Raw genomic sequence first — 23,327 nt, forward strand, 5'->3', positions numbered from 1 at the left:
ATAATGACAGCTGTCATCAAAGGATTGTACAGACCAAATAGAACAGATTTTAATTTTTGATTGTTTGGTCCACTCGTATACACTGTGGTTTTCAGTATGGGCATCTGCCAATCTAACATATGTGTCAAAGCCATGTTACACATGTAGACATAGCAATATAAATAACTACATTTATTTTATTTTATTTTATTTTATTTTATTTATTTTATTTTATTTTATTATTTTATTTTATTTTATTTTATTTTATTTTATTTTATTTTATTTTATTTTATTTTATTTTATTTTATTTTATTTTATTTTATTTTAATCCCATTTATATCCCGCCCTTCTCCGAAGACTCAGGGCGGCTTACAATCTAAGCACAAATCAAATGTGCTTAGCAATAGCCTTCATTCTATGTATATGCCTGCTTATTAGGGCTTTCGCCCCCCCCCCAGCGGCATTATTACAAAGTCAGCTTATTGCCCCCAACAATCTGGGTCCTCATTTTACCTACCTCGGAAGGATGGATTTATTGCTGAGTGTCACAATTCAGTCACCAGAAATGAAACTGTTAGAGATTAAACTTGATTTGGGTGACAATATTATATAATGGAGTAAAAGCACCTTTAAGGAGTTAAACGGCCTAAGGGTGTGGCTGTAATTATTCTACATAAAAGAGAGTTAGATGTTACACGTAGTTGCTCTTGTATATGTGTTTGATGTTAGTGTTTGGATACCTCTTGTTTTCTTGTTTGCTAACTTGATATTTATTCTCTCAAGAATCAACTGCTTGCTACAGTGTATATTGTTTTTGATATTGGTAAGCAGCTTTTGTATTTTGATACTATGTTTTTTATGGACTGACTTTTATGTGCATGATACTGGATTGATACTTGGACTATTTCTTACTGTGTTTCTTTTTGTTGTCTGAGTAAAAATAAGTTATAAAACTCGTGTTAGTGCATTACTGTTTGCCTAAAAGTCCCAGTACAACTTCCACTGTGTATTAATAATACTCTGTTAAACAAACCATTTTTTCAACAACATATTCTAACAATGGTTATGGGCCCAGATCCAGTGTGGTGCTGAGGACAGGCACAGTATTGTATTTATATTTCCTAACTGAGTTTTCAAATTCAGACAATGGCACAAGGACTATTCAATCCATTCTGCATTACCCGGCTTAATGGGTCAAACTACGTATCCTGGTCTACACAATGTAGTTTGCTATTACAAAATCAAGGTCTTTGGAAAATAGTCCATAATCCTCCTGATGTAACTGCCTGGGATCCAACTAATGAAGAAGATAACAAGAAGATTGTAGACTTCAATAAAGACAATGATAAGGCTTTATCTATCATTGGGCTAACATTAGGAGACCAACAGCTAGTCCATGTGCGTGGAGAAGAATCTGCTGCTAAATGTTGGGCTAAGTTGAAAAAGATTTTTGTTCGGGACAGTGTTGGTGCTCATATAAATCTTACCAGAAAGCTATTTAGAGCTAGACTGGAAAAGAATGGCGATATGTTAGCTCACCTTAACTTTATAAAAGCAACTTTGTTGGAACTGCAAGAAAAAGAACTTATTTTCTCAGAGCTTCACCAGGTTTACATCATTTTATCATCATTGGATGAGAGCTACGATGCCTTTGTATCGTCCTTGGAGGTTTTGTCCAAAGAAGACCTAACTGTTTCTTCAATAACTGGAAGGTTGTTGGAAGAATCAAGATGTCGTATGGAGAGAAAACAGTTGAGAGAGCCATTGCAACAAGAAATAAAGAAGACTGAATCTGCTTATATTTTAAGGAAATGCTTTAATTGTGGGTTAAAGGGACATATTGCTAAGTTTTGTCAGAATAGTAATTGTCAGAGAAAGGAAAGCCATAGAAAGAATAAAAAGCTGATTAATGTAGCTGTAGCTAATAGAACTACTAATAACCACAATTGGTGGGTGGTAGATAGTGGAGCTACACACTGTATTTCAAAAATAAAAAGGGATTTTGAGAATATAAGGTCTAGTAAAAAATATATTTCTATGGCTAATGGCTGGAGAGTCAAGGTCTCTGGAGAGGGTAAGGTTTACTGTTCATTTTTAAAACAAAATTTGGAAATGCTATATGTTCCCAGATGTGATTATAATCTATTATCAGTTAAGGCATTATTGGAAGCAGGTTTTAAAGTTACTTTCCAAGGGGAGGAATGTCTTATTCAAAAGAATGAAGTGAACTTAATAGCTAATATGAAAGACGGTTTGTTTGTAATTAGCAATGATCCTATAATAATGGCTACTACTTGTACAAATCAAAAACCACATGATGAATGTATTCATTTATTACATAGAAGATTGGGTCATGTGAATTTTAATACACTAAAAAGAACTGTAGCTTTGTCTAATGGGTTTAAGTTAAAGGCTTGTAAGAAATATCTGCAGTGTAACGTATGTGGTAGAGAAAAGAGCAGGGCAGCACCAGCTAATAGGTTAGATGGATTTAAAACCACAACTCCATTAGAACTGGTATTTATGGATTTGATAGGTCCTATGAAACCCAGTTTAGGGGGTGCTTGCTACATATTAAATATTTTAGACCATTATAGCAGATATGGGTTCTGTTATCTCCTTACGTCAAAAACTGAAACTATACAAACAATATCTAATTGGCTCAAGTTTGTACAAAGGAAAACTCAGTTAAATGTAAAAACCATAATAACAGACAATGGAACTGAGTTTGTTAATAAACAGTTCAATGAGCTGTTAGTTTCAGAGGGAATAGAGCATAGACGTACAGCTCCTTATAGACCTCAGCATAATGCATTTGTTGAACGGAGGGGCCAAACATTGCAAGCTATGATTAGATCTATGATTGAAGATTCTGGTTTACCTGATAGCTTATGGGGAGAAGCAGCAAAATGTGCTAATCATATTTTAAACAATGTGGTTAGTTCAGCTACAGGTAAAATTCCTTATACCTTATGGTATAAGAGAAAACCAAATCTTAGTTATATTCACACATTTGGGACACCTGCTTGGGTACATATTCCAAGTTCAATAAGAAATAAAGGAGAACATAGAGCTAAACAATTATTTTTTGTTGGCTATGAGTTAAACCATAAGTCTTATCGGTTCTGGGAGAAAGGTACTAAAAACATTTATTGTAGTTCTAGCGCTGTTTTTCAAGAACAGTCAGGCTGGGAAAGGGTAGAAGATATTGTATATATTCCTCAACAAGATTTAACTAACTCCTCAAATGAAAGTGATAAAGAAGAGGAGGAACCTGCTAGAGAGATCAAACAAGAACCACTGATAGTGGAGACAGGAGAGGAAGAAGATAATAATGTAAATGTACCTATAAGTCCAATAATTCTCAGAAGGTCTAACAGGGAAAGACGACAGCCTGATCGTTTCGAGGCAGGTTTAATTTGTCAAATAGACATTGAACCTTCTAATGTTGAAGAAATAAAAATGTAACCTGAGAATGAAAGAAAGAATTGGAAAGTAGCTATGGATAAAGAAATAAAGTCTTTGCAAGATCTTAATGTTTATCAAGAGGTTAAAATACCTAAAACAGAAAAGTTAATTGGATGTAAATGGGTTTTTAAACTGAAAGAAAGTGTTACAGGAGAGGTAATACATAAAGCAAGATTAGTTGCTCAAGGATTTGCACAGAATAATAGTGATTATGATGAAGTATTTTCCCCAACGTTAAGAGCTTCCACTCTTAGGGCTGCTTTAGTTTGCGCAGCAAATAAGAATTATAGTATAAAACATGTAGATATTGAAACTGCTTATTTGCATGCAACATTAAACCATGATATATATATGAAAGTTCCATCAGGAATAGAAAGTAAGGTAGGGTACTGTTGGAAACTGAATAAGAGTTTGTATGGTTTAAAACAGTCAGGTTATGAGTGGAATAGATGTTTAGTAAAAGAGTTAAATAGTTTGGGATTTAAAGCTAGTATTGCAGATCCTTGTTTATTTATAAAACAGCAAAATAGTGAATTATCATTGTTATTATTATTCACTGATGATATTGCTATTATAGCAAAAGATGAAACAGAAACTGAAAGAATAATTTCAGGGTTAAAAAGAAAATTTAGAGTAAAAGATCTAGGAGCTATTAGTCATTATCTAGGGCTGGATATTGTCAGGACTAGTAAAGGATTTAAACTGTCTCAAGCTAAGAAAATTAATGGTTTGCTGAAACGTTATAATATGGAAAACTGTAAACCAGTAAAAACACCTATGGTTCAAGGTTTTGAGAGTTCAGCAGATAACAGCAATGTCTTTGATAAAAAGATATATCAATCATTAATAGGTAGCTTGATGTATTTATGTAACTGGTCAAGACCTGACATAGCATTTACGGTTAATCATTTAGCTAGATATTGTGAGAATCCTACAACCAGATGTTGGCAAGGTGCGAAAAGAGTTTTAAGATATTTGAAACACACCATACATTATTCTCTATATCTAGAGCCAACAAAGGAATTGGAACTAAAAGCATTTGCAGATGCTAGTTTTGCATCTGATACTGTAACCAGGAAATCCACTTCAGGATTGGTTGTATTATTGGGAAACGCTTTAGTAGGATGGAGGTCTAACAGACAGAAGCATATAAGCTTATCAACAACTGAATCAGAATTTTCTTGTTTATCTTTATTATGTACTGAGCTATTGGTATGGAAACAATTATTGTTTGATATGGGTTTAAATTGTAATGAACCAATAAAAGTGTATGAAGACAATCAAGCAGCTATAAAATTAGCAACTAATGCTGCAGTGAAAACTAGATCAAAACATACGGATCTACGGTATCTAAATGTCAGACAATGTGTTAAAGATAATTTGATTAAACTGGAATATTGTGCAACTGAAGATAATATTGCTGACCAGTTTACTAAAGCTCAGGGTGCTATAAAGCATAAATCTGTTTGTGATATGTGTAATTTGAGATTGTAAAAATATATGTATAATATGCCACCCAAAAGGGGAGATTGTTAGAGATTAAACTTGATTTGGGTGACAATATTATATAATGGAGTAAAAGCACCTTTAAGGAGTTAAACGGCCTAAGGGTGTGGCTGTAATTATTCCACATAAAAGAGAGTTAGATGTTACACGTAGTTGCTCTTGTATATGTGTTTGATGTTAGTGTTTGGATACCTCTTGTTTTCTTGTTTGCTAACTTGATATTTATTCTCTCAAGAATCAACTGCTTGCTACAGTGTATATTGTTTTTGATATTGGTAAGCAGCTTTTGTATTTTGATACTATGTTTTTTATGGACTGACTTTTATGTGCATGATACTGGATTGATACTTGGACTATTTCTTACTGTGTTTCTTTTTGTTGTCTGAGTAAAAATAAGTTATAAAACTCGTGTTAGTGCATTACTGTTTGCCTAAAAGTCCCAGTACAACTTCCACTGTGTATTAATAATACTCTGTTAAACAAACCATTTTTTCAACAACATATTCTAACAGAAACAACTGTGATTTATATATGAAATACAATGAGAAAAATTTGAAACACAAATTATTATGTCTTGAACCTCCTTTACTCATGATCCGAGTAATTCTTTCTATCTTGTTCTCTGGCTATCTTCTGGACAAGGTATTTTGATCTTTTGCCATATGTATGGATATAAGGTGGAAGTCTTGTTGATATCAAATTCTTTCTTTTCTCAAGATGGAAGGCCTCTACCTAGAGTATCCTCCATTTCCACTTACGAAAATCAGTAAGACAGTAAGACAAATCATGGATATTATTTTTTTTTTTTTGTTCACAGAAACTGCAGCATTGATCTGCATGCGGTAGTAGAACAGATTCACTTCTTTCACTCAACCATTTCAACTACTGAAGCATTCAGAAGCTACATAACTGCACATATTTTCCTGGAAAATGTTAGGGAAACACAACCTGGATTGTTATTCAGTAAGGTCTATACAAGTTGTGAACAATAACCAGGAGAAATTCCTCCTTCTCTCTAAACTGGTTTCCTGTTTGTTATTTTGTTGCACATGTGTGCTATCTTGTTGCCAACAAATGAATCTCATTACAACAGTCCATCAATTCTCTACCAAGAGGATTCATGTCTTCTGTACTCATGACCTGTCATTTTATTATTTCTCAGATTTGGATACTATCTCACTCTCACTTTTATCATCTTACAGAAATAAAAATCAAGACATCCATCAGAAATAAAACCCTTTTCTTTAAAAATTATCATTTATTTTGAGATATTATCTCTAGATACATTTCTGATTTTTAGCTGATAGAATCATTTTCATGTCTATTTATGATAAAAAAAACAAAACTCACAAGAACATGAAAAGACCTAAAATGAGACGAGCAACATTTAAATACGAGGGTGATTTGGAAATAGGCAGGGATAGTGATGGCCGTCCTAAGGCACCGTGCGTAGTAGTCCAGTAGGCAGAGGAGTGGAAGGAGAAGGTTGTGTTGCAGTTGACTCGGCCGCTAGATCAATTGAAAATGAATCCTGCCATAGAAAATCCCACCAAAATCCCGCAAAATGTCAAGTGTGTGCAGTAATACGATTCCTGTGTACGAAAAATCTTTCAGCAACTGTGATTCATCAAGTTTTTTTTCTATGGCAGGGTTCATTTTCAACCTTATTCTTTCACTCCTCACTGCTGTGCACGGCGTCATAGGACGGGTGTTGCTATCCCCGCCTATTTCTTCTACATGCTCAAACGGAGGTTTATTTCCGAATTGCCCCCTTAGCATCTTATTTGAAGTTTAGTTCTGCCCTGTCCCCTTTTGGCAATGGCCACCTAGCATGACAAAATTTAGAAATACGATTTCTAGGCACTACCCTCCACCACTACCATCATCTATCTTCCCAATTACACCAACATAATAAACATTATACATAGAAATGAAAAGCAATAAAACTGCCAGAAATTTTATGATAAGAAGGCATGAATGCATAACCTTCACCCCAAAAGAGATGATGTCAAAAGCGTGGGAGTCAATCAAATTATTGAAACTGACACAGCCTGCAAAATCAATCTTCCAAGTAAGTGCAAGACATAAATTTCAATCTGTACAAGCTACTGAAGAGTGAGATAGGATTAAGACAGCAAAGAATGGCTGTGCTTAAAGATGTAAGGACAAAAATGTGTACTTGGCTGATTATGTATATATAACAAGTAGATATTTGTTTATTGACTGGATTTATGTTCCACATTCTTGTCTTTCCTATAAAAAGAATTTAATTAAAATGCAATGGAAGCATAATTAAAATGCTATTAAATGACAGCGAAGAATAAAAACAAAAGTAATCAGCATCTTCCATTGCCAAGTTAGCACTAAAAACATGCTCATATATCAAAGGCATCTCTAAATAAAATATATCTGGCTATTGGTAGAAGGAAAATAGAAAAAGGGAAGCCTGAGCTGTTTTCATCAGGAGTTCCAAAGCTTAGGACCAGCCATCTAGAAATTCTCTGAGGATGATGTGATTAAAGAAATGCTTTCTTAAGATCTTAAGCCTTGTATAGAATTGTGAGGGGAGAAACACTCTCTTAGATAGCCAGGTCTCAGGTCACATAGAGCTTAACCAACACTTTAAATTACATTTAAACTGTGTTAAGAAGCTCTACTGTACTGTTAGAAGTCATATCCTTTTTAGAATTTGTGTATTCTCCCTACACAGAATCTCTTTATCTTACTGATCAAAAATTAGTTTTCCATGTTAGGGACTACTCTCATTGCAAGTTTCATTATTTTCTCTCTGAACAATAAAATTATCACTTTAAACAAAGATTTTAAAGCATTGTTGCTTGAAACACCCAACACAGATTTTTGTTCAATTTGGCACAAGTTGTATCTCCTTAATTTAATATATCATATATTTGAAAATTGTTATATAGTTTCAATAAACTCATTCCAAGTGTGTGTGTGTGTGTGTGTGTGTGCATACAGTATACATACAGGTAAATTACAGAACATCAACTTCATTAGTCATTTATTTATTTATTTGAAAATATCAAGGGAAAGTTAGTATGAACCTCTCCAGAGGAATTCATATGGGTTTACCAGTGGTAATTTAAACAAACGAAAATTGTTTTTTAGTACATTGTTTTTTAGTACATCTAAACATTTTTGAAAGTAAGGAGGGGATAATTATCTTTCCCCAGGACTGAATATCTAAAGACATTTTGTTAGTTTTCCTTCTGTGGGTAACCATCAGGAGATGACCATGAAAATATAGTAAAGCTACTTGGCAAATGAACCTTGTTGATTCTATAAAGCCTCTACAAGCAGCCTCATTTTTCAGGACTTTGCATATCAGTGAGTTTGAAACTACTGTAGGATTTCTTCTTTTAGCTTTGCATTTGCATTTTCATTCTTGAACAGTGAAGCATGGTTCATTGTCTCTGAAACTGATGCTGTGGTTTTTATAATCCTTCCTTCCTTCCTTCCTTCCTTCCTTCCTTCCTTCCTTCCTTCCTTCCTTCCTTCCTTCCTTCCTTCCTTCCTTCCTTCCTTCCCATGGGAAAATGTTTTGCATTGAACTCTACAGGAAAAAACATAAGACTTTAATCATTGAACACTAGAGGGAACTAGAAGAAACTACAGATTATAATTACAGGAGGAGAACTTTCAAACTTGCATTAATAATATAGAATGAAGCAAAATATTTTAACATTGGTTATACTGAAACAAGAATCCCAGAAGTTATTTGGAGTGTCTGTCTCTATAGCTAGATTGTATTTAAAATATGTTGTGGAAAAGGAACAGGCTTTACCTGACAAGATTGCAATTGATTTGAAAGTGGATTTAAAAATAGCAGGCTAAAAAAATGACATGACAAAAGATGTTACACTGGACATAGAAAAGAAACCAGCTTAAATTAAAAGGAATGTTCAAATTATAAAGCAAGAAAATGACCTGGGTAATTTTCCTATATTGGATTTACAAAAGAGGCTTGTTAAAGCTTTGAAGAATTTTTTGAGAAGGGAGAAAGAAAAAATGAAGAAAAAAACCACGACCAGGTTCTTAGAACATTATTTGAAGAAATTAAAGAGCAAGTTCGTTAATAGTAAAATGAAGGAATATAAAGTTTAATCAAGGTTAAACCTCTGATCAAGGTTAAAATACAGTAGTTATACTGTTATCTCTGGAGATCCTAAATGTATTTTTACCGATCAGGATTGAAATGATAGGGTTTTGAGAATTTGTTTATAGATTATCATAAATAAAAAAAAAGATGCTGGTACTATTCAACTCCAGAGCAACTCCGACAGGTTCACAGTACAAAAACAAACAAACCTAAATACAAATAAATAAACAATAGAATACAGGAAAAAATGGCAACAGCTTTAATAACAGGGACCTTTCACTGTAACCCAGGGCCTCAGAGAACAACCATGTCTTTAAGGACTTCCTAAACGTCATGAGGGTGGAAATCATCTGGATCTCTCATTCCAGAGGTCAAACATTATGACAAAAAAGACACTCTTCCTGGGTCTCAAAAGATGAAATTGTTTGACTGAGAGGACTCAGTGTGCACTTACCCTGACAGCTTTTACCAAGCTGACAGAAACTTCAGGAGCTAGCTGGTCCCTCAAATAATTGACCATGTGCAATGTAGGGCTTTATAGCTGATAATTCAGGCACCTTGAATTGCCCCTGGAAAAATACTGGCAGCCAGTGCAGCTTATGAAGCAGCAGTTTCACACAGGCATGCCACGGCCATCATCCGCACACCACTGTTGCCAGTTGCAGTTGCCAAGTGGTCTTCAGAAGTAACACCATGCACTGCAATAGTCAAACCGTGAGGTGACCGGAATGTGAGGAACTGTCTTGACAGCAGCCTATAATTGTTTATAACTAGGCTATACGTCTTCACATAATAGCACATAAAGTGTACCAGAACAACAATTTACGCATGTATCAAGTGAATAGTTCACCTAGGGTTTTAGTCATAAAATCACTTCAGAGTAAGGGGCAGAGAAATCATATGGTCTTCCATTTGCCAGGTTATATTTATTTCCAAAATAAACTGTTTGATGTAGTGACTCTAAAGGAGAATATTTCAGAGTAAAAAACACATTTTCATTTTAAGGAAGAAACTCAAGAGAATACTATAGATGTATTTTTTTTACATATAAATTTGCCCAACAGTAGAAGAGAAGTTCTAATTTAACTTGTACAATTAAGAATGGGAAGGAAGTCCTAAAATTCTAAAATCCTAGAATGCTGGCGGATAAATTATTTTTTCCTTTTTTATCCAATGCAGTGTACTGGGAACAAGCCTGATGGGAGAAGAATATTTCAAGCATATGTCTTCAGAAATGCAAGCTATCATAACCTTTATCTAGGCACTACTTTTGCTATTAAAAATGAATTCCCCCCCCAACACACACTTCCTTTTTTTCTTTATTATGTGAATACCAAGAAAGGAGAGAGCAATATGAACAGATTGAGTTCCTTAAATGACTGGCTATATATTGGAAATAGCTATTAAGCATGTTAATTTCCTTGTTATGGATTTACTATAGAAATATATTTTTGAGACTTTCGATCACACTTTTCACATTCAATATGAAGGTTTAAATCTATAATCTGATGTTATCCCATCCTGTTTCTGCCCTGAACTTAAGTGATGCATGGTTTGTCTGAACTGATTATTTATTTATTTTATTTTATTTTATTTTTATTACATTTATATCCCGCCCTTCTCCGAAGACTCAGGGCGGCTTACAAGCTTAGCAGTAGCCTTCATTCTATGTATATGCCTGCTTGTTAGGGCTTTCACACACACACACCCAAGCGGCATTATTACAAAGTCAGCTTATTGCCCCCAACAATCTGGGTCCTCATTTTACCTACCTCGGAAGGATGGAAGGCTGAGTCAACCTTGAGCCTGGTGGGATGCGAACCTGCACTAATTGCAGGCAGCTGGTGTTACTTAAGGAGGCATTAGCCCACTGCTCCACCAAGGCTCACAGATTATGGCTGAACTGGGTATCTCACAGTCAATTTCAACAATGCATTGAATGGGGCATCTAGATTTCATGCATTATCTAAGTGAATTTTCTATTAGGAAACATTCCTATTACTATTGTATAAAGAAAAAAGATTACATTATATAATATTTCATAATATAGTGCTTAGAAACTAGATAGCTAAATAAAGCAATGGCACAAATGATAAGCATACTAAAGAAACTGAGAAAGATAAGGAAATGCATAACGGTGGGGCATGTTATACCATTGTTTACGAAACAAACAAAAACAAATATGTCAGCAGCTGGCCAGCCCGGATAAATAAATAAGAAAAGCTAGGGTTTAAATTTGAGAATGAACAATAGCCTTAAAAGAATGCAGATTACCCCTTTTGACCAGACTTCCATTCAGGAAACCCAAGACATAATACTGTTGTCCTGTATCCTGTCCTCTATCTAAGGGCATTGATTCAGTTCCACTTAATCGTGCTGGCCAGTCTTTCCTGTACATGTTGTAGGTTACAGACACCAAACAGTTACAATAAGAAAAGTCTTTTAACTGAGGACTCACTTACATGGTTTGAAAAAAGAAAGAAAAACTCCAAGATCCATATTTGGAATACGAGACAACATGGATAATTTAAAATGCTTCATACCAAAAGAGACAAATATTTCATCTATTGTCTAAACTGACAGTGGTTTTCCAGGTTCTCCAGCAGAGGCCCTTATTAACAGCTTACGTGGATTGAATCTAAAAACGTTGACATACAAAACATGTACTCTTGTCTGCTGAGCTAAATCCATAACCATGTGTGGGATTTTGGCTTCTCATTTTACTTTATCAATCATTCAGTGACTCAGTGTTATTGACTATTCCAATTTTTTTTTAAAAAAAAACTTAAAGCAAAGTCAAACATTGCTCTTCAAGAAGATGAGACAAAGCTTTTGTGGAGGTAAACATAGTAACTCTTATGTCTTTATTTTATTTATTTTAAACATTATTTTATCCAGAAATAATGCAGTGTTGTTTACAAATATCTAATGGTTATGCCATCTAATGATTACGCCACCAGGTCTGGAATACATGATGGAGCCTGTGGGATAATTGGGGTGATAGTTATGATTTTTTTTTACTTTGCTGCTAATTTCTATTTACAGTACCATTTATTATATAATTTTTAATTGCTTTTTCCCATGCAGAATCAAGAGGTTGAGATGGGCACCCATGTAAATTGAAATAAATGAACCAATCGAAACAGATTTTAATCCATCTTTTTAAAAAAGAAAGCATTTTTGGTGGTTAGCTAACAAGAACATATTAATTAGCGGGGAAAGAGTATCTTTCTCCCAGAGGGAGTGCACTAATAAACTTTTTTGCAATTTTATTTTTTAGGTCACACAAGGTGTGATATCCCAAGCTCTCTCGTACCAGGGTCAGGAAGTAGATGCCAATGAGATGCTCTGGAAAATAAGCGGTGGCAACAGGAACTAGCAAACCACTACTTCAAAACAAGAAGCAGGCGGATATGTGAATATACAGAACACTTCTAGGAGAGGAAATTTGTAACCTTTAGCTTTTTACCACAAAGGCTCAGCAGTACTGATAGAAACACTACTGTAATGGGAAAACATATGTTGCTGCAGATGAAGGACTGCGATATTTTATCATGATTGTCCGTTTTATTAATCAGATAAAAGGCAAAGATTAAGATTGTCTTCCCTCTTTTTTGATTTAAGAACAACTTCCTTGGAGTTTTAAGGAAGAGCAGATTGACTGCATTTAACATGCTTTTCTGAAGCATTAAAAGAACTAGCTACAGACAGTAGAAATTAAGTCACAGAAGTGCTGATAATTTGAATGGAGAAGTAGCCATTTTAAACTTATCTGCCTGCCTAGGGTTATATTTAGTCCATAATGCAAAAGGGTAAGAAAGCAGAAGCCTTATAGTACAATGCTTCATTTAGTTTTAGCTTGCATGCCAGCCCGATTAAATGAAATGCATTCCTTCTCCTTTTGTATGTAATGAGTTCACCTTTTTTTCTGCATAGCAATATTGGTGTCTTTTGATGGAAATAATATATAATCATTTCAGAGAGGAAGAAAAGTGATGGACCATGTTCTCACCTCCATTGTAGACTGCAGAGCAAGATGACTGCTATTTTTATGTTTCCTAGCAGGAAGAAAGAGAGGAAAAATGATCAGAGACTGCTTTCCTGAGCTAAACAAAACAACGCATAATGCTGTTTTATAAAGAATTGTGTTTCCTCAAATGTTCATATCAGCAAAAAAGGTGCATATATTTTCTGGGTACACATTCCTCAATAACCAGTGCAATATATATTTCCCCAAAGGTATAAAAGCAATATTTGTTTTGCATAAATTACTGTACTAATTTTTTCTACAAGCAAATAACTTGCTTTTAACTTGCATGTTCCACTTTCACATCCTAGTGTGTCTCTCTGTCTGAAGAATAAACAATCAAGTAAGATTAGACTGAATTCACAAAGAAATTTCCCATTTCATTTAATACATAAATTAAATGCACTGAAGGGAAATGCAGGTTGTATTAACCTACAATATACGTGTGATATACACATGTACCTTTAATATAAACTGTGTGAGGAACATATTATTTTACCAGAAGCAATGAAATCCTAAGTGGAATGTGATAGTTAGGCAGCAATTTTGTATTTACCATTATGTGTATGTTAGGACTATTTGTGCTTTAAAATCTTCCCTGATGTGAGCCCTAGTGCTATGTGACAAGATCCCTTTTATTGAATAAGGTTTTTAATTACATTCAGAGTATAATACCCTCATTGTGACAACTAGGAATGAAATCAGCTTCTTTGTTCAATGTACTAACAACAGAAAAACAAAAACGTTACATCCCAAGGAGACTCTTTGGCCTGGCTCAGATGGAGGAAGACTAAAAACAAGAAGAAAATTTTCAGGTCTCATTTTACATAGGGAATTTCCAAGTTGTACAGGGACAATGGCAGTCTAGAGAAAATGGAAGTGCATAGACTAATCTTCTTTTATATGCTGTAATTGGTTCCTGTATAAAAATAATCCTCATTTATGTAAACTAAAAGTGTTAAAAAGGAAAAACAGTAATAACTTCCCTGTTCTTAATGGGATGGGTTTTGTCTGTCTTTATTTACTTATATCTACTGAAGGCATTAAAGATTCTTCTAGCTAAGAATTGAAGCTCTGAAAAAATCCAACCAACATGGCCAGTGAGCTGGTATGATGGAGGTTGTGGAATAAAATGTTTTATGCACCAGTTCCTGAATCTGATGTAATTTCTTCCTTCCTTCTATACATCCTGCATCACAACAAGTTCTGCCTTAGTCATGAAAGCCAGCTGGGTGACACTCAGTCTCTCTCAACCCACTCACAGGGTTGTTGTGAGGAAAATAGGAGGAGGAAGGTATGTTGGGTATGATCACCAATTTGAGTTATTTGTAAAAACAATAAAGGTAGGCTACAAATAAATAAATACATAATTCAGAATCAGCACCTTCAACTTTCCAGTGTACATAGCAGTCAAGGAATCTTACCAGTAATTCTAACTTTATGCCTACTAAGAATTCTGATTTACTAATTCCAAACAAACCATGTTATAGCCTGGTTCACACAACCTACAAAGATATATTCCTTGCCATACAGAACCCCAAACAGCCCAAGCCATTTTAATTGAGTCAGGCATATGATACAAACCCAGCTAATGTCCCTTTATCACTAGCTAGAACTGATAATTAATTTTTATATAAAATTTGGCATCGTCCCACTTTTCTAATTCATATATATTACCCAGAGCCACTAACGGGCCTTAAAATCAATACAAGGTTTTAAAAGCTTAGAAAGCTTAGACAAAGCTATTACTAACTATAATAAATTCCTGATTTGGGGACAGGGATTAAGATAATGAATTGCTACATAGTGGTTACTGCTTTTCACACTAAATAAATTATTTACTGCTTTTCACACTAAATAAAATGCCTGTATTAATTTGTGCTAACCAAGCCCCATTAACTGCATAATGATGTATGGTTAGAATAAAACATCCATTTGAACATCTGGCATATTCTCATTTGCAACAGAGACAATTGTTTCATCTGCTGCCACATTCTATAAATGTTTATTTGGTCAGAGTCCAGAATATTTTTGGAATACTCCTTAAATTTCCACAGAAGACAGGTTAAACTGAAATTTTATTATTATTGCTAAGCCTAATTTCAATATTACAAATCCCATAACTGCACACCAATAGGCACATTTTGAATTTTAGAACATATTTTGAACAGTCTGAAAGAATGGCTGTCCTAAGGATGGCTTCATTTATTCACAATATGGATTCAGTTTTGGTGTGGCCAACACCAACACCAGAGGACTAAAATTAACAAACTTTATACAGCACTAATATTTCATATATAAGTTCCTATTGCTCAAATAAAGCTTAGTTTAAGCAGGAAGACTCTTATTCACTCACCAGACTCTGTGGACAAAGTTACATGAGAGCCCTGAAGGAACCTCTATCTGCATATCATTAGTTCATCCATAGAAGTGAACAAAGAAAAATATTGTGATGACATTCTGATTACTGGAGTCAAGGATTCCAATACTTTCATTGGGAGGTGGCCTTCCTGGGTATCTACACTTCAAATACAATCCCAAAGAAAGTGTTGTGTAGTGAGTTCTTCGTGCAGGAAAGGAGACGAGGCAAGTGAGTTCAACAAAGCTCATGGTTTATTGCTTGCAGGATCTGAACTGAGAAGTGGGCTGCAGCTTGCAGCAATTTATAGCCTGGCCTCTAGGCAGCAGCCAATAGGTTTAAAACAACCCATTGCCGCCTAGGGACAGCCAATAGCAGCACTGGAGACCTGGAGTCTGGGTTGCTGGAGAGCCGTTAGCTGCTCCAGCTTACCACATGGTGTTACAACTGAGCCCAATACATAACACCCCTCCCCTCTTAGATCAGACAACATCATAGCAATAATTGGCAAACAGTACAAGTTACAAGACTTAACATCATAGCAACTTTTGTAAAACAATACAAGTTACATTATAGCATCAGTTAGTCCAAATGAATAGACTTCCATTATAGCACACGAGACAGTTAATGTCATAGCTCCAATACTGTTTCAGTACAGTGACAAGTTACAGTACAGGCAACATTATGGTTCCTTTATTTTACAACATAATCAGTTAGATAAGAAGGAGGCTTGCGTGCCCTTGTGGAACGCCTTGGGGTTCCAGTCACTTTCTGGTCTACCAGCTTACCCGTTGGGCCAGGTAGACCAATGTCCCTTGATGCACCTGAGTCAAAGGAATTAGATGCTCTCTGGATGGCCTCTCCAGGTTGGTCAAGGCCAGGCCACCAAAGGTAGCTTCTTGTTAAAGTTTTCATTCTGACAATGCCTGGATGGCCCTCATGTAATGACTGTAAAACCCTGTCTCTCAGTGAAGAGTGGATTATGACTCTGTTTCCCCATAGGATGCACCCCTTGTGAGCTGATAGCTCATGTCTTCTGACAAAAAAACTCTGAAACTCAGAGCCTGGGCTTTTATCCAACCACCCCATGTGTACCCATGAAAGCACTCTACTAAGTGTTCTATCTGTAGCTGTTTCTGCAGCTATGTCCCCAGCATGGAGAAGAAATTCTGGCAGGTCCTGAATGAATAGAATTCTGGCCGCAGGGGCCGGGTCTGGTTCTGTTAGTGGCAGTGGGAGTCTACTGAGGCCATCAGCATGGCCCATTTCTTTACCAGGTTTGTGAACCAATTTAAAAGTGTATGCAGATAAGAAAATAGACCATCTCAACATTCTTGGAAAAAGTATGTGGGGTGTTTGTTTGTTTGTTGTGAAGAGTCCCAACAGCTGGTTCCTGTGGTTTTCGATCCTGCTTCTCCAAGGCCCAGGAACTGAATCCGCTGAGCACGTGGTAGCTAGCGTGGCTTGCTAGCCGACTGTATTAGATCTCTCAGCAGCTTTTGATACCATCGACCACGGTATCCTACTGCGGCATCTCAGGGGGTTGGGAGTGGGAGGTACCGTTTTACGGTGGTTCTCCTCCTATCTCCTGGGCCGTTCGCAGTCGGTGTTGACGGGAAGGCAGAGATCCGCCCCGAGGCCTCTCATTTGTGGAGTTCCTCAGGGGTCAGTTCTCTCGCCCCTCCTGTTCAACATCTATATGAAGCCGCTGGGTGAGATCATTTGTGGTTTCGGGGTGGGGTATCATCAGTACGCTGATGATACCCAACTTTTTCTTTCCACCCCGAAACAACCCAGCGATGCCCTCGCTGTGATGTCCCGTTGCCTGGAGGCGGTCCAGGTCTGGATGGGGAGAAACAGGCTTCGTCTCAATCCCGCCAAGACTGAGTGGCTGTGCATATCGGCATCTCGGGTCAACCAGACTATTCCATCTCTAACGATGGGGGGGTGAGGTGTTACCCCCCGTTGATAGGGCTCGCAACTTGGGCGTCCTCCTGGATTCACGACTCAATTTGGAAGACCATATAGGAGCCGTGACCAAGGGGGCTTTTGCCCAGGTTTGCCTGGTGCGCCAGTTGCGACCCTATCTGGACTGAGATACCCTACGCACAGTCACTCATGCGCTCGTGACCTCCCATTTAGACTACTGCAACGCTCTCTACATGGGGCTGCCCTTGAGGACCACTCGGAGGCTTCAGCTGGTGCAGAATGCGGCCGCGTGAGTTGTGATGGGGGTTTCCCGATACTCCCATGTAACACCTCTACTCCGCGAGCTGCATTGGCTCCCGGTTGCCCTCCGGGTGAGATTCAAGGTGCTGGTGATGACCTATAAAGCCCTAAATGGCTTGGGTCCAGGATATCTGAGGGAACACCTGCTGCCGGCATCAAGCTCCCTTCGTCCAGTGCGCTCCCACAGGGAGGGTCTTCTCAGGGTGCCACCGGTAAGAGATTGCCGGCGGACGACACCCAGGGATAGGGCCTTCTCAGTGGGTGCGCCTGCCCTTTGGAACCAGCTGCCAGTGGAGCTGAGGACTGCCCCCGACCTCCGTTCATTCCAATGGGACCTGAAGACCTGTCTCTTTGAGCTCTCTGGCCCAGGCTGAGAATTCTAATTTTAGCTTTAATCTTAATTTTAACTGGGGTTTTACTTATGCAGGGACGAATATAATTTTTTTAAAATCTGTTTTTAACTTTGTATCTTTGTTTTTTAATCACCCTGTAAACCGCCCTGAGTCCTTCGGGAAAGGGCGGTATATAAATGTGATAAAATAAAATAAATAAAATAAAAATAAAATGCCTTTTCCCTCCAGGCGTGAGCTGCCTCTCCCCTAGTGAACTTCAGCTCTTTTGGAGAAGCAGGATCCCACCTTCGTCGCCAGTGTTTTGTAGTGAGTTCTTTGTGCAGGAAAGGCGACAAGGCAAGTGAGTTCAACAAAGCTCATGGTTTATTGCTTGCAGGATCTGAACTGAGAATTGGGCTGCAGCTTGCAGCAATTTATAGCCTGGCCTCTAGGCAGCAGCCAATAGGTTTAAAATAACCCATTGCCGCCTAGGGACAGCCAATAGCAGCACTGGAGACCTGGAGTCTGGGTTGCTGGAGAGCCATTAGCTGCTCCAGCTTACCACGTGGTGTTACAACTGAGCCCAATACATAACAGAAGGCATCTAAGGGAATTATTGCAACAGGCTTTTGGTTTATATTTCCAATCAGAAAGAATGGATAAATAAAGAGACTGTAGAGTGAAGGAAATACAAACAGCAGGTAAAATAAAGCAAAGCAAGCAAATAATCAGAAATTTGTAAAAATGCCAACCTAGAAATTTTAAAGCAAACTAAGAATGGAAGAAAGAAAAGCCTTTTTCTTAAGGGAAGAAATTATTGGGAAAACTGGAGAATAGTTTTTACTGGTTTTAATATTCCTACAGAACAATTAAGCACTTGAAAAAAGCACCGATGTTTCAACAGAGAGGTTTAGCATGTGATGAATGATCTTGCATTGTAAACAATAAGACTCAAAAACACCGAATTCGGACTGCATTATGCTGACAGACCATAACAGCTGATCAATATTTTACAGATATAGTTCAGTTTTTTGTCTGCTGTGCTCCTTTCCCATGCCCCTTGTCTATATGCTCTTCGAAGCTTTTAGAAAAGAGTGTGAATGTTATATGAATCTAATTCACTGCTATGGATTTTTCAATAAAGTTACAGTAAAAGCACTTTTGCAGAGGATTAGTTAAGTTCCATCTAATATATACAATGACTATGCTAAAGCTACACCTGGAATACTGCATCCAGTTTTGGTCACCACGATGTAAAAAATATGTTGAGACTCTAGAAAGTGTACAGAGAAGAGCAACAAAGATGATTGGGGGACTGGAGGCTAAAACATATAGGGAACAGTTGCTGGAATTGGGTATGTGTAGTTTAACGAAGAGAAGAGTGAGGGGGTGACATGATAGCAGTGTTCCAGTATCTCAGGGGCTGCCACAAAGAAAAGGGAGTCAAGCTATTCTCCAAAGCACCTGAAAGCAGGACAAGAAGCAATGGATGGAAACTAGTCTAGGAGAGAAGCAACCTAGAACTAAGGAGAAACTTCCTGACAGTTAGAACAATTAACCAGTGGAACAACCTGCCTCCAGAGGTGGTGAATGCTCCAACACTGGAAGTTTTTAAGAAGAGACTGGACAGCCATTTGCCTGAAATGGTATAGGGTTTCCTGCCTTAGCAGGGGGTTGGACTAGATGACCTCCAAGGTCCCTTCCAACTTATTATTATTATTATTATTATTATTATTATTATTATTATTATTATTATTATGCCTTTGATTGTGTGGATCACAACAAACTGTGGCAAGTTCTTAAAGAGATGGGAGTACCAGACCATCTTATTTGTCTCTTGAGAAACCTATATGTGGGTCAAGAAGCAACAGTGAGAACTGGACCAAGAACCGCTGATTGGTTCAAAATTGGGAAAGGAATCTGGCAAGGTTGTATACTGTCACCTTGCCTATTTAACTTATACGCAGAGCAAATCATGAGAAAGGCAGGGCTAGATAAATCAAAAGTTGGAATTAAGATCGCCGGGAGAAATATCAACAACCTAAGATATGCAGATGATACGACTCTAATAGCAGAAAGTGAAGAGGAACTAAAGAGCCTCTTGTTGCGGGTGGAGAAGGAGAGTGCAAAACTTGGGTTGAAACTTAACATTAAGAAAACCAAGATCATGGCATTAGGCCCTCTCACTTCCTGGCAAATAGATGGGGAAGAAATGGAGGTAGTGACAAATTTTATTTTCCTGGGCTCCAAGATCATTTCAGATGGGGACTGCAGCCAAGAAATTAAAAGACGCTTGGTCCTGGGGAGGAAAGCCATGGCAAATCTGGACAGCACACTAAAAAGCAGAGACATCACCCTTTCAACAAAAGTGCATATAGTCAAGGCTATGGTCTTCCCAGTTGCAATGTATGGCTGTGATGGTTGGACCATAAGAAAGGCTGAGTGCCAAAGAATTGAGGCCTTTGAACTATGGTGCTGGAGAAGACTCCTGAGAGTCCCTTGGACTGCAAGGTGATCAAACCGGTCAGTCCTAGAGGAGATCAACTGTGACTGCTCTTTAGAAGGCCAGATCCTGAAGTTGAAACTCAAATACTAATGAGAAGGAAGGACTCACTGGAGAAGAGCCTAATGCTGGGAAAGATTGAGGGCAAGAGAAGAAAGGGACGACAGAGAATGAGGTGGCTGGATGGAGTCACTGAAGCAGTAGGTATGAGCTTAAATGGACTCCAGAAGATGGCAGAGGACAGGAAGGGCTAGAGGAATGTTGTCCATGGGATCGCGATGGGTTGGACACGACTTCGCAACTAACAACAAAATATATACAATGCAAAGTACATCCTCTGAGGGCATTTTAATTCTCTAGTTCTGCAACTAAATATTCTATGGCAACTTGATGCCAAATCAAGATTTCTGCACCTTTCAGAATTTAAAATCTAGTAAGAAATAAAAAAATGGCTAATTGTTCATCAGGGATAGCTGCCTACTGATGTAGAGGCCCTGAAACACTTATTCTACAGTTAAATTTACTTTTTAAAAACTATATTTTTCAAAAAGGGGAATTAAAGCAAAAAAATAACTGGTCTGGTTGCTTCAAAATTGAGGCTTTCATAGCAACATTTGTTTATAAATCTGGCTGTTTATTTCCAGATTTTGTCATCCCAAGCAATACTGTTCAATTGTGCTTAATTATGTTTTATTTTCTCATTAATTAGAAGGCAAAATTATGTGAATGTATGGCACATGGGGGAAGAAACCAGTGACATCTAGTGGCAAAGGCTGTGGGTGATGAGATTAACAGGTTTTGTAAACTTTCAGAACTACAGCATTTTTAAAAGTAGATTACAGTATTGTGCATTCCAGTTCTATCTGTATGATTCATTACTCATTCATTTCCTTTTACTAACTCTTACAGTTTAAATTGAGTATGATTTTCAAAGCTGATATTTTTATCTTCAAAGAAGACCAGGAAGACATGCATCATTCCCCCCACCACCATTTTTTATCTTCTTAAGGACTCTGCATAAGTAAGTAGCTTGGGAAATAGGCTGGTTTACACGACTTTCATAGTTGCATAAAATTCTAATCACTGTGGAGCCAGAATGCTTACTATTATTGCTACTGAAATTATCATTATCATCATTTACTAAGGAATAAACATATGTTGCTTTCATTTACAGGTTATCCTCGATTTACAAACTACCTGAAAAAGGGAACTTATGATCCCAATCCGACAGTCCCAACAGTTGCCCCACCCTGTGGTCACATGACAGCACTTGGCAACATGGCTGCATTGACAGCTACCTGCAGCGTCTCAGGCTCACCTGACCACATTTTATAACAGTTTTGCTGAAAACTCGCACTTATTTCCAGTTCTCAGCAAAACCACACCATAACAAATAACGAATTTGTTCAATGACTGTGGCATTCACTTAATGACCATAGTATTTACACTTAGGATTGCAGCATTCACTTTACAATTGCAGCAAAAAAAATCATAAAATCAGGCTGGATATATGACGGACTCCTTTTATGACTGTTGCAACTTAATGGGAAGATTTGTATCTGACTACTCTTTTTAAATTGAATTTTTTTAAAAAATAATTCTTAATCACCCTGAATATTTTGGGTGATCAAAAACACAGGGATATTAACACAATCAATAAATCAAAAGCTACACTTTTGATTGCTTATTTCGTATCTGTTTTGAAAGACCTTAAGTGATTTTAGGACAGTGAGCTTTTTTATTTGATCAATTTTCCAACTGGATGCACTGTCATAGCCAATTTTTCACAATTACAGTAACTTATCTTAAATATACCTGTTTTAAACAATTCAATAATAAATTCAGTTAATAACACAATTGATAGTAAACTGAGAGAATAAAGAGCACATGGATGCACCCCTTCTTCCAGAGGTCCCTCAAAAGATCATCTACAAGTATAATCAATGTCTTTTCAATCTGATGCCCAAGTCTAAATCCAGAGCCCCACATCCAAAGTTCTTTGGAATAGAAGCACAGCCATCTTTTCAACAACCTTACATAAAAAGGAAAGAAAGAATCCTGCCAGAACACAACCACATGTCATCTCCTGTGAAGCTTTAGCTAGCCAGGAGAGATGGATCTCATATAACAAGCTAGCAGTTCTGAGAACCCTGTGCGCTACTTTGGAAATAATAAGGTCAAGGTCTTCCCAGACAACCAAGCTAGACTGAGCTTCAGTCACCTGCATGAGACCTGCTTCAAAGTCAGAGTCCAACTTATCACTCACCCATAAACACATAATAGCTACACAATGATCAGATATTTGAGCTGTTGCTCCAAGAACGAGGCAGAAGCTAGCTATGAAGGTTTGCGTGCTTTTCACATTCCTATATCCTGCTTGTTAGCAGAACCAGTTTTGAAGGAGAGGAACGTTAAATGAGTTTCTTTTCTTTTCTCAAGAAGTAGCTGAAAATCACTGTTTTCCAAATGATGATACCACAATACTGAGCGGTTTGTGTGGGTGAAGGATGAGAAAAATCCTTTGTATGTACAGTATGTGTATAGAAATATGATTGATATATATGCAAAAGTATAATGAACCCCAAAGTTCAACACATATCTAGTGGGACTAATTTTTTAGATACATTTCAGCACCTTGAAACATATTTTAGTTAGCTGTTTTAAAAAAGAAATTATCAGAATGTCTACTAGGTCCCTGAAGGACATTTTGAACTTTCGTGGCAGAATAACCAATACAAATATGCTATAAGCATTAAATATGTATTTTCTTGTTCTGCCTGAATACAATCAAGGAATTTATTGTT

This window comes from Vipera berus, assembly GCF_964194415.1.
Source record: "Vipera berus genome assembly, chromosome: 1".
In the NCBI taxonomy this organism is placed as follows: Eukaryota; Metazoa; Chordata; class Lepidosauria; order Squamata; family Viperidae; genus Vipera; species Vipera berus.